We start from the raw sequence: 10,495 nt of genomic DNA on the forward strand, positions 1-10,495 counted from the left end.
GGATATATTCACTTCAGCAACATCTGGCAGCAAAAACATATAAGTGCTGCAGCCTTATTATACTACAGTACAACACACCATAAGATCCTTCACAAATGAAACAAAAGGATTTGAATGTTTAAAGATGAATAGAAAGACACACACACGCACGCACGCACGCACGCACGCACGCACGCACGCACGCACGCACGCACGCACGCACGCACGCACGCACGCACGCACAAACTATATTCGTTGTGCGTCACCGGCACGTACTGTAACTAACTAACTCCAACGTTTACTCCTAATGCCCAATCGTAACCCTAACCTAAATATTTTCTTAATTGTAAACTCCCCAAATCTTGTGAGGACCATCCTCTATTTCTCAATTCTACTATACTTGACACACACACACACACACACACACACACACACACACACACACACACACACACACACACACACACACACACACACACACACACACACACATACACACACACACACACACATACACACACACACACACACACACACACACACACACACACACACACAGATACACTTGAAGGTGCTTGAGCATTTGCATGTCAGTGTATGACTGCATGAATATATTTGTGTGTGTGTGTGTGTGTGTGTGTGTGTGTGTGTGTGTGTGTGTGTGTGTGTGTGTGTGTGTGTGTGTGTGTGTGTGTGTGTGTGTGTTTGTGTGTGTGTATGTGTGTTCAGTGCTGCGGCAGGGCTGTGACAGTTCTGTCTCAGGAGAGCAGTGTGGATCAGCGGTTGAGCTAGCTAGGCCCTGAGTGTATTAGAGGTGGAATTACACGACAGCAGCCCCACGTGAGAGCCTTATCTCCTGGCTGCTGCCTGTCCAACACACCCCTGCTCTCTGGTTCTCCCCACGGCTTACCTCTGGATCCCACCGCTGTCTCTCTGACTTAGGGTTGCCAACTGTCCCTTGAAATAAGGAATTGTCCCTTATTTGGAAACTAAAAGACGTATCCCTTACTGAAATGATAAGGGACACACTTAGTTCTTTATTTTTTGGTAATCAATCAATGACGCACAACATTTTTGTAATAAATGCTGTAACCACTTAAACACTCTAGACTTAGTAAACTGGAACCATGTTGTCTCTGTACTTGAACCTTTGGACTTTTTTCCGTCTCCACCAAATTTCTTCCGATCTACAAGCTCACAACGCATTTTTCTTAGAAATAATTCCCCCTACTGTCTGGCTATCTGACTGACTGACTGTCTCACCGCTTGTACGACCACCTGACTAGCTGTCTCACCATCTAGCTGTCTGTGTGACTGTCTGTCTGTCTGTCTGTCTGTCTGTCTGACTGACTGACTGACTGACTGTCTGTGGCAAATTCACTCAGCCAACGATCAGCACTATCATCTTCAAGGAGTGTGTATATTTGCAAGGAGTCGTCCCTTTTATGCAAATACTGGGGAGCCAACGGATCATGGTTAATCGGGTCCAGACCACCGACTGTCTTATAGAGAGTGGTCAAGTTCAGTCCAGTCAGCGTACAGTTGAATTTTAAAAATCAAAAGGGTCGTGGGGTGGAAGTAAAAATAGAATAGACAGTGTTCCTCAGACCTGAAATCATAACATAGCATATATTGGCCGTCATGAAAATGGAAACGCATGGCCTATGTGCACAAAGACGTCACTGTAGCATTTTAAAGGCCCTTCACTCAGCATAGTGCAGTAATATTCAGCTGTCGGCCTACAGGCCAAATTCATACAACTGTGTCACATGCTTGTAGATCTGCTACCCCTCCAATTAAAAATAAATAAATACACATGTTAACCAGAAACCTTTGAGATGGTTAAAGGGATCATTTATTATGTTGCATTTATATTTATCCAAAGCGCTTTACATATATTGTGCATTACATTCACCCATTCACACACACATTCATTCATACACCGATGGCGGAGGAAACCATGCAAGGCACCAACCTGCTCATCGGGAGCAATTAGGGGTTCAGTGTCTTGCTCAAGGACAGGAGCCCAGGATCGAACTGGGAACCTAGCGGTTTCCATCCGGCCGCTCTACCGGCCACTCTACCCCTGAGCCACTGCCGCCCCTGATGTTAATTATTATTGTATTCATGTTTTTGTGCGAAGGTAGCTGATCAAACATCAAAATGCTTAAATGCAGTATGAAGCAAGCCATAACAAGTTACCATAATGGACATAATATGTCCATTGTTGTGTCCTATATAGCACACAACAAATAGTCAAAAGGTTAACCATGAACATTTTGTACATTGTTGTTGACACAGTCTTGCCCCCCACTTCAAGTCATTTTTACAATTGTGGCCCCCTGCCTAATCTAGCCTTTTAATTTGGTATATCTGTCTGTCTGTCTGTCTGTCTGTCTGTCTGACTGAGTACTTTTTTATTTGTCTCACTGAATAGTTTATACCTATAATTTGACTGATTATCTGTTCATCTGTGTTGTAGACACATAGCCCCTCAGTCAGTCAGTCAGTCTGTCTGTCTGTCTGTCTGTCTGTCTGTCTGTCTGTCTGTCTGTCTGTCTGTCTGTCTGTCTGTCTAACTGATTGCTTGTCTTCTGGGATGCCTGCCTGTCTATCTGCCAGAGGCACTCATGGAAGCTATGATAAGACAAAACTGTTTACACCTGGCTTGACAATAAACTGGAGCACAGGAGCACAGGAACACACACACACACACACACACACACACACACACACACACACACACGCACACGCACACGCACACGCACACGCACACACACACACACACACACACACGCAAAAACTGTAAAATATATTTAATCGCACACACACTTGTGCATACACGTCACGCACACACACACACACACACACACACACACACACACACACACACACACACACACACACACACACACACACACACAGTAATATATATTTTATTGCACAAGCACGCACGCACACACACACACACACACACACACACACACACACGCACGCACACGCACACACACACACGCACAGACAGAGTCACAGAGCTCCTATCAGTCATTCATCCCACTAGAGTGCTTAGCGTTTCACCTCGCGGTAGTTGGCAGATGGTGATGCTATGGGCAATCACACTGCTTTATGAGACAGAGAGAGAGGAAAGAACAAAAAAAGAGAGAGAGAGAGAGAGAGAGAGAGAGAGAGAGAGAGAGAGAGAGAGAGAGAGAGAAGCAGAATGAGATGGAGGAAGAGAAAGCGCTACAGAGAACGAGAGGAAATGGAGAGGAGAAAAGCCAAAAAGAATCAGATGGGAAACGAACCAGGCATGAGGAGAGAGAGAGAGATCGCACTGTTTATCTATCAATCCTCACATCCTGTAGCAGAGATGGCTTCACGTGCACTGTAAAATCCTGAGTGTTCATTTAGAGTTACAGATGGACTCATGAACACTGAGGACTGTACGGTGTGCCATGCAGAGATACAGAGGTGTGGGGATGCGTACAGAATGTCCTGTGTAGAACAGAAGGAGGACCAGGGAATTCATTGTATGTAGACCAGAGAGAGTAAGTAAGTCATGTCACACACACACACACACACACACACACACACACACACACACACACACACACACACACACACACACACACACACACACACACACACACACACACACACACACACACACACACACACACACACACACACACACACACACACACACACACACACACACACACACACACACCTGTACCTGTCTGCTTGGCATGTACGTTTTGCGTACAAGTGCGCCTGTACGTGTCGGAGTGTATTTTTGTGCATAGTTTGTTGTTATTTCATGACAGCGGCGACAGATGAGAGCCATAGAGTCCTGAGGGTCTTCTTTAGCAGCTGGCATACTTTCCACTGCTGCAAGACAATAGAGACGCTTCTCTTCTGCCTGGAAACACAACTCTGGAACCTGGCCCAGATCCTTGGCACAATCTGATTGGCTCAGGTGGAGATTTGATATCCTTTTTTTTTTCTTCTGTCTCCTCACTTTTACATCCTGCAGGTGCAAAGTCTTTCATTCATTTGTCATTGATTAGCTTCTAATCAAGAGCCACAAGTACTGATTAGGAGACCAGCATGTCTGCATCTCGCGATAGAGTGATTGATTCATTCAGCAATTGATTCAACTTGGATCATATTATTATATATTGTCCATATAAGTGAATTAGGATATTTTTAATAAAGCCCATACTCATCCAGTTACAAAAACAAGGAAGTCAAATAAAGTATCAAATTGACTTTAGCCATGTTAGTATTCAGAGATCACAGGAGGAAGCACAAATGGCCGGTCCCGTTACATTTGAAGCTGCATTTTCAACAGTATCTCACTGGGATTTAAACTTCGGAAAAACTGCAAATCCACTGCTCCGGTCTTAGAAGTCCTCAATTGTAGTGATTTACCATATGTCTCTATTTCCTAAGCGTATCACATTGAGCATTATTCAATAGCCAGGCTCTGATATCAATGGCATCTTTGGGCGCTCAGGGTCAGTGATGATATGAGCCATCTCTGACATGATGAATGTGTTTTTCTCTCCCTCTGCTCACACCTTCTCAAAGAGAAACATAATAACAAAAGTTTTCTGCCCAAGTATGAAAAAAAAGTTTGTCCTTTTCTTTCTTGCTTTCTTCCATTTCTTTCTGTCTTCCGTTCTCTCTCTTCTCTCAGGTAGCCAGAGGAAGAGAGGTGATGGTGGTATGTCGTGGGGTGATTCAGGGGCGTCTGATTGCTATGCATTGTTTAGTTTCTTTCATTAATGCCGGGTGCCAGTCGAGGGCTACAGATGAACAATAGCAGGGGCCCCAGCCGCGGATCAATAGCAGATTGCTGATAGCGCCCCGTCCATTCCCCCCAACAGATTACATGATAAATGGGCCGGTCCATACACACTGACAGGCCCAGGGCTAGGAGGGCCCAGGTAAGGCCCTGTGTCTGCTGGATACACCATCCTGTGTGTGTGTGTGTGTGTGTGTGTGTGTGTGTGTGTGTGTGTGTGTGTGTGTGTGTGTGTGTGTGTGTGTGTGTGTGTGTGTGTGTGTGTGTGTGTGTGTGTGTGTGTGTGTGTTTGCGCGTGTGTGCGCATAATATGCGTGAGTTTGTGTGCCGTTGTGCTTTTGTACATGCATGTACTGTCACAGTCATCTGGGATCTACACGAGTGTGTCTACATGTATGTGCAAGTGCACCTGTGTGCATGTGTGAAAGCATGTGCATTTGTGTTGTTTTGTTTGTGTGTGTGTGTGTGTGTGTGTGTGTGTGTGTGTGTGTGTGTGTGTGTGTGTGTGTGTGTGTGTGTGTGTGTGTGTGTGTGTGTGTGTGTGTGTGCGCGCGTGCGTGCGTGCGTTTTCGTTCCTGGCTGACAACGGCCCTGTCTGAGACGAGGCACCGAAACAATGACTCTCCCATAATAGACACAGAGAGAAGCCTAGCAGATATATAAGGGCCAAATTGGCAATTTACTGTAGCTACTGTACGACACCATGTCAGTAGGGCCTCAATCTAATAGGGGTTAAAAACCTTAACTGGAGCAAAGATCACAGCTTGCTTTGTTTTTGAACTGCAGCGCAAGTAAAAAAGGAGACAAATTGATCCTGTGTTGCGCGAACGCTGTTTTGAATTAATCTCTCAGTTCTTGGCAATAAAGCATTGCGGCAATACCACGCTTTTTCTTCATTTCATGTAACAAACAAATGCTCAGGTATTTTCCCCTTTAGCCACGCATTTGTCTCGCCATCATGATTTGTGATGTTTTCTGCAGAAATAGATGGGGCTAAAACAAAGTGAAAGTTGCTATAATTCAAGGTCCTTTGGTAAAGCAAAGAACAACGGCGGCTAGTTAATCTACTCATTGACACCTTGTCCTCTGGTGCGGCTGAAGGACGGTCCTTAGACTAATGACCACACATATGGCACGTCGCCCATTTAAAAGAGAAACAAACACCTTGTGGCCATAGATGTGTGTGTGTGTGTGTGTGTGTGTGTGTGTGTGTGTGTGTGTGTGTGTGTGTGTGTGTGTGTGTGTGTGTGTGTGTGTGTGTGTGTGTGTGTGTGTGTGTGTGTGTGTGTGTGTGCATGGATTTAAAACAAATGTCTGCATGTGTTTTAAGTCCGTGCATGCATGTCGAGTAAAAGGTATAAACAGGCAGGCATACATGCAGGCACATGCACAAGTATGTGCGCACGCACGCACGCACGCACGCACGCACGCACGCACGCACGCACGCACGCACGCACGCACGCACGCACGCACGCACGCACGCACGCACGCACGCACGCACGCACGCATGCACACACACACACACACACACACACACACACACACACACACACACACACACACACACACAGAGCTATTTGCCCCTTCCAGTCCCGTTTCACATCTTTGGGAACATAGTAGGTCACACTCTTATTCATGCACTGTAGTTTCTTATACAAACCTTTCAAAATGTACAAAGTTTGTTTTCATGTGCTTTGTCTTTGACTCTTAAGCACTGCCTCCAGTGACCTCATCATCTGCTCATCTAATGCCTAAACCCCTTTCCACTTCCACATATTTTACATTTCTGGTATGGCTAGCCTTTTTTCCACACTTTTGCACTGTGAGTGATTTCCTTTCACTATGTGAGATGCTCTTTGACGTTTACCCCCAGGCTATATTTACTGTGCACAGATAACCTTGTCAAATTGCGATATACCGCTACTCTGGCAAATAAAGTCATTCCAATTGTGATCTATCAAATGATCATCAAAATGGTGTGGTTTATTGTCCAAAAGCAAAAGAAGACACCATAAAATAGCACTTTACATAATTACTAACAATAACTCAGAACTGAGACCAGGAACATTCAGAAAATGTATTCACCGTGGTAGACTGACTAACTACCTACAGGGATGCTCAAGAAACGTACTTCATAACAGGAGCACTTTGCTTTTAATCATTTCTGTTTGTTTGCTTGTTTGTTTGATTCATATCTATCATTCATTCATTCATCCAGCCACCCATCCATCCCAAAAATGAGTACATCAAAACTATGTTATTTTGCGGTACGTGACATTTGTGTTAGGCTTTAGCAAAAGAAATGAACGGGGGTCAGTCTGTCTTTGCTGAGAGGTGATGTGTTAAAGATTCATTATTCATTAGCTCAGTCTAAATAACCACATATTGACAATATTGATAAGGAATCTGACAGGACACAGTTCGCAGTCTATAATTAAACTAGACATATTTTAAGTAAGAAATGTCTATTGTCTTTATTTTACGGGGGGGGGGGGGGGGGGGTAGCAGATCTACAAGCACGTGACACAGCGACACAGTCGTACGATCAAGGCTTAAGTGGTTATCTTATTATCTTTTTTTTGTAAGGACAATTTACAGTAGACATTTTGCAGAAGCTGTTATCCGAAGTGACTTACGAAGTGCAATGTCAGAGTAAGGCCCGTGAACATTTGTCAAACGACAACATGGTAAGTGCTCAAGGAATTAGAGTAAAAAGAGAACAAGGATAAAAGTAACTAGGAGAACAACATAAATTAACCAAATAATTTGTCCCTGTCTCTCTGCCTTTTGCCTGCCCCCCCCCCCCCACATCTCTCTGCCCTCTCTCACTCACCCTCTCTGCCTTTGTCTCTCTCTCTGTCTCTCTCTGACTTTCTCTGCTCTCTCTCCTCTTCTCTTCCTGACAGGTGGAAGGAGTTAACCAGTGAGCCTGGTTTGTCAGGAAGCCATCACTGTCTCTGTACAGTGCATACCTGTCTCTGTCATGCTGTTGCAGGACTATTGACCCTTGCGGCTTGTCCCCTGGGCCAGCTCCCGTCACTCTGCCTCTTTCACCTCTCTGTCTCTCTGTCTCTCTTCCTCGCCTGACAGTTTCCAGCCACCCCCCCCCCCTGAGAACCATACAGACCACACAGGTACCAGACAGCATCCTTCCCTTTCTTTGTCTAAGTATCTTATTGTTCTCTCATTATTTGATATAAATTATTAAAATTAAATAATTATAAATAAAAATTAAAAGCATTGGCAAAAGCAAACTAATCTGTGACAAACAATTGTATTTGATATTAGGGATGAATGATTTTTAAAATGTTTGGCTGGGAAGCGTATGAGAGCAACCATCAATTTGATATCCAATTACTGTTTATAAACCTGGTAAAATACGGAATGGATGAGAGTGAATTCTGGTACCGAGTGAAACAGCCTGGTCTCATGGCATCTCATTTATAGATATATGATACCTTGTGTAAATATAAATAACGTACCATTTTCCCATGTAACTAACCCAAAGCATAACCCAAACCCTTAGCCCGTCCACACATTTTGATGGGGGCGGCAGTAGCTCAGGTGGTGGAGCGGCAACTTGGGGATGCCTGGCTCCCCTGGGTTAATGTTGAAGTGTCCTTGAGCAAGACACTGAACCCATAACTGCTTCTGACGAGCAGGTTTGCACCCTTTTCCCTCCTCCATCGTGTGTGAATGGGTGAATGTAATGCATATTATGAAACATTGTGTCTTAAATGGCCTTTAACCAAAGGGCTTTACAATCTATTCTACACATTTGCAGGCACAGTTCTTTTCATAGGATACAGTATGTCAAGGGACCATGATGTGTGAAAACACTAGTTTCCTTTATAGCATGGAATTTGTCCATCGTTTGGAAGTTTAAGGCAAGTTGAGTGTTCATTGAAATAGTCCTAAGAGGATTGGATTTAAGTTGAAAACGAAGCCTGTGTTGACTGTGCGTGTACGTGTACCGATTTACTGAATGTGTGTAGGTGATTTTTACTTATGAATGTTTATTTGTCCTTGCACAGCACACACAAACACGTGTCTGGCTGTGTGCTTACACACGTGTGACAGCCTTCTAGCGGTATGTACCAAACAGTGTCAAGTCCATTTGCACCAATGATCTCAGGTGAGTTTAGCAGCGAGTGTGTGTCCACTCCCTGGGGTGAGTGTGCAGCTAGGATCACTGTCACACAGAAGACAGCCCTTGCATACACCTTCAACACAATTCCACAAACCTTGCAGTATCCCTGATAATGCCTCGCTAATATAAGTCACAGCTGCCTTTTTGCATTTCTGCTCGTTACATCGTTGACATGTTATATTACAGGGATATGAAGTGCTGTAATGTAAGTAGTGGCTACATGAAATCTTTGAGAAAATAGAATTACATCAATAGAAATGTAAAGGTCCACCGTTCATTTGCATAATTTGTGGTTCACATACAGTAAGTGATTTCAGTGCTCAGTTCTCAACTAAAGTCCAATGGTTCAAGGTGTCAGTGGTTGATTTATGTTGACTGAGTGATGTCATACACATTTAGTCAAGTGAAAAATAAGGTATGACTTAAAATTGGGCAGTTCAGTAAAGGAAATGCAAAGCTGCTGAGGTACCATATCTCAAAATGTGCAGTACAGATGAAGGTTCTGCTAATGACTCATTGTGACCAGTCTAAGAAGTACAGCTGTTCATTTTAAAAGCCAAGACAACCTTGTGCATTAGCTTCATTGTTATACAGTTGTGTTGACTTGAATTACATTATACCACTAACATGTGTTGGATATCTGGCATTGGTGTATGTTGCTAATAAAGTGCACTTTCATGTTGCAGCATGGCAGCACTGTCACTAGCATTGGTTAAACCAAGAATCAATTCTCTGCCAGGCAAACAGGCCGTATGCATTAACTTATTTGGATTTGGGTGACCATGGTCAGGTTAGCATAGAGTAGCTAAATTACTGTTGTTAGTTGTGTGTTTTTTATTTCTATTTTTATTTAAGTAGAAGAATTCACAGCACAAGTGGAAATGTGTTCACAGAAGCTGTAAACAAAACATATTTTCAAATAATTTGTTTTCCTCCATGCATTCAGCAACCGTGATTGACCACTTTGCTACTTTACTACTAGCATCCAATGGAGCCTGTCCTTCCAACAGCTGTGGCATGGAAGGGTTCTTCCATGCTGCAACAGCACTTTTTTTTCTGACTGCCCAATTCACACTAGCAGAGCTGTTCCACAAATTCACAGAATAGTACTGTTACAGAGACCGAACGGTGCTTGGAAGAATGTCAGCTGTACCATAGATAAAGCTTATTTAAGCATTTCTTAACATGTAGGCAAGGAGCGAGGACCAAACATGGATAACAGGTGTTTCTTAGTTGGACCCCATGATAAGAGTAGTTTGTATGGATGTTTTAAGAAACCTGGCTCCCACAGCATCTCTATTCAAACACTCTGGGCTGAAAATCAGAAGACTTGCCTTTCTTCCTTTGTGTCAGCCAGATTAATTCAACACTTCCCGCCGTGCAAAATACTTCTGCTCTTTCTAAAGAGAGTGAGAGAGAGAAGTAAAGTGAGAGAGAGAGTGGGAGAGAAAGTGAGAGAGAGAGAGAGCTCTTAGATCACTCGCACCATAGGTGGAAGCCTTTGATCAGCTTTCCTCAATGAAAGGTGCTTTCTGAGCAGGCACATGCGCACGCGA

The sequence above is a fragment of the Gymnoscopelus braueri genome, assembly GCF_963280865.1.
Source record: "Gymnoscopelus braueri genome assembly, chromosome: 1".
NCBI lineage: Eukaryota > Metazoa > Chordata > Actinopteri > Myctophiformes > Myctophidae > Gymnoscopelus > Gymnoscopelus braueri.